This window comes from Polyodon spathula, unplaced genomic scaffold, assembly GCF_017654505.1.
Source record: "Polyodon spathula isolate WHYD16114869_AA unplaced genomic scaffold, ASM1765450v1 scaffolds_3454, whole genome shotgun sequence".
Classification (NCBI taxonomy): Eukaryota; Metazoa; Chordata; class Actinopteri; order Acipenseriformes; family Polyodontidae; genus Polyodon; species Polyodon spathula.
Window position 1 is genome coordinate 17,071 of NW_024474915.1, and position 2,898 is coordinate 19,968.

Consider the following 2,898-nt stretch of genomic DNA (forward strand, 5'->3'; position numbering starts at 1 on the left):
CCAGAGCGTGCATGGCTGCCAGGTCCAAATCATTATAAAAAACAGCCACAGGCCACCTGCGAGTACCACCTTTGACAAATACAGCCTTGCCGTTTGATCCAGTATATCCACAAAGTACTTCGTAGCGTAAAATGCAATAGTCTCCGGCTTTCGTTTAGCAGTCCCGTTGGTCACTTATCTTTGCAGAGAGGTTAGAGTATGCATTTTTTTGTACTTTCGCGCTCAGGCTGGCACAGTCGTTCTGCCTGAAAAATGTAGTTTGCATAATAATAATACACGATGTGTAGAATGACTTTCATCAGTGTTTCAAGCCCTCAACACCATTATAATATATTATTTCACAATGACTTTGATTTAATTACAAAGCCCAGACTAAACTCTAGGCTATATTGTATTGATTTCAATATGCCACATAAACTCGGGTCTGCAGGTGAAGAAGGATGTGCTTATAACTTATTCATTTTTACGATTCTGCAGCTGAAACACAGTGTGTGTAGTTAATTAAAATATGAATTAAAACGTAAGAACGGATATGCACGAGATATTCACATCCGCGGAGATACTTAAAATTTGAATTGCAAAAGCCCTTCAAAAAGCGGCTATGGCAGCGTTAGTGTTAACAGTACTTCATGAACACAGGGGCCAGTGGCGCAATGGATAACGCGTCTGACTACGGATCAGAAGATTGTAGGTTCGACTCCTACCTGGCTCGTGGCTTTTGTTGCATGAATTTTTCCCATCGGCTAATTGAATAAAATTATTCTTTCCGAATAACAGTCCAGATTGATCATTTCCCAACCGATTTATTAAATAAAAAGCAACCACTGGAGAATGCAGGCATCGATCCCACTGCCTTTCACAAGTGAAGTGCGTGCTCAACCCCTTGCACTAATTCCCCACAGTGGACACGATCAGGCACGTTGTCTTCATGCAAAGAACTTTCTCTTATTTTGATTTTTCACACAGCTATTTTAGATTTTATTCATTTTTCTCCCTCATTAGCAGGAGAAAGACAAAACATTCAACACTGAAATTGTCTCCGAGGCAGAATTGAACAAGCATTTGAACAAGCATTGAGCTATCAATGGGGTAGCTGTGCAAGTAGGTCGTTGAACACAATACACAGTTCAGCAAAAGGCTGGTAAGCTCAGGTGACTGCTGGTCAATAGCTGCCACCACTGTTGTTTGCTGTTGCTGAAGGTGAGTTAACAGCATTTGTTAAAAGCAGGGGCCAGTGGCGCAATGGATAACGCGTCTGACTACGGATCAGAAGATTGTAGGTTCGACTCCTACCTGGCTAGTAGCTTTCTGTGCATGCATTTTTCCCTCAACTACTTCAATGAAATTACAACTTAATATTTTTATTCGTCAACGTCATACATAACATTCTCAGAGCAGAAATACCGTATTTACTTCAGAACAAATATTTTATTTCTTATTTCTTTAAAAAAAAGGATTGCATATACATAAACATGAAAAAGTTCAGAGTTCTAATTCAGCTTTCTAAGTACAATCTATGCAGCAAACATGCTTTAAAACTGTACCAGTGCAGTTGCCACAGAGTGCCTTTTCACCACGGACGATAACATCAAAAGTTCTGTTTTTATTGCATTTAGCAACTTGGTATTGTCTTTTATTCTATGTGCCGGTGGTCGCAGCGCTGGCTGAAGGTTGAGGGACATTTGCCAGCCTGATTTCGTGTCTCTTGTCAAAATGTTTTTGTCGTAGCTCCAGAGCTAGCTGTAAAATAAAGTCCCAACGAGTGCACTCCTTGTAAAAAAAAACCAAAGCGTGCATGGCTGCCAGGTCCAAATCATTATAGAATTCAGCCACAGGCCACCTGCGAGTACCACCTTTGACAGAATACAGCCGTGCCGTTTGATCCAGTATCCACAAAGTACTTCGTAGCGTTGTAAAACGCAACAGTCTCCGGCTTTCGTATAGCATGTCCCGTTGGACACTTATCTTTGCAGAGAGGTTAGAGTGTGTACTTTTTTTTGCAGCTTCACGCTCAGGCTGGCACAGTCGTTCTGCCTGAGAAATGTAGTTTGCATAATAATAATACATGTTGTGTAGAATGACTTTCATCAGTGTTTCAAGCCCTCAACAGGATTACAATATATTATTTCACAACGAATTTGATTTAATTACAAAGCCCAGACTAAACTCTAGGCTATATTGTATTGATTTCAATATGCCACATAAACTGCGGGTCTGGCAGTTGAAGAAGCAAGTGCTTAAAACTTATTCATTTTTACGATTCTGCAGCTGAAACACAGTGTGTGTAGTTAATTAAAATATGAATTAAAACGTAAGAACGGATATGCACGAGATATTCACATCCGCGGAGATACTTAAATTTGAATTGCAAAAGCCCTTCAAAAAGCGGCTATGGCAGCGTTAGTGTTAACACTATTTCATAAGCACAAGGGCCAGTGGCGCAATGGATAACGCGTCTGACTACGGATCAGAAGATTGTAGGTTCGACTCCTACCTGGCTCGTGGCTTTTGTTGCATACATTTTTCCCATCGGCTAATTGAATAAAATTATTCTTTCCAAAATAACAGTCCAGATTGATCATTTCCCAACCGATTTATTAAATAAAAAGCAACCATTGGAGAATGCAGGCATCGATCCCATTGCCTCTCACAAGTGAAGTGCGTGCTCAACCCCTTGCACTAATTCCCCACAGTGGACACGATCAGGCACGTTGTCTTCATGCAAAGAACTTTCTCTTATTTTGATTTTTCACACAGCTATTTTAGATTTTATTCATTTTTCTCCCTCATTAGCAGGAGAAAGACAAAACATTCAACACTGAAATTGTCTCCGAGGCAGAATTGAACAAGCATTTGAACAAGCATTGAGCTATCAATGGGGTGGCTGTTCACGTAGGT

The 2,898-nt window shown here is 40.5% G+C and overlaps 3 non-coding genes across 3 annotated transcripts; all 3 read left to right on the forward strand.

The window, feature by feature from the left end:
* Positions 1 to 639: 639 nt before the first annotated feature.
* Positions 640 to 712, forward strand: trnar-acg. The gene has a single exon. It is a non-coding gene; the product is annotated as a tRNA-Arg (tRNA).
* Positions 713 to 1,228: 516 nt separating this feature from the next.
* On the forward strand, positions 1,229 to 1,301 carry trnar-acg. Its single transcript has one exon. It is a non-coding gene; the product is annotated as a tRNA-Arg (tRNA).
* A 1,128-nt stretch (positions 1,302 to 2,429) lies between these two features.
* On the forward strand, positions 2,430 to 2,502 carry trnar-acg. Its single transcript has one exon. It is a non-coding gene; the product is annotated as a tRNA-Arg (tRNA).
* Positions 2,503 to 2,898: the final 396 nt, after the last annotated feature.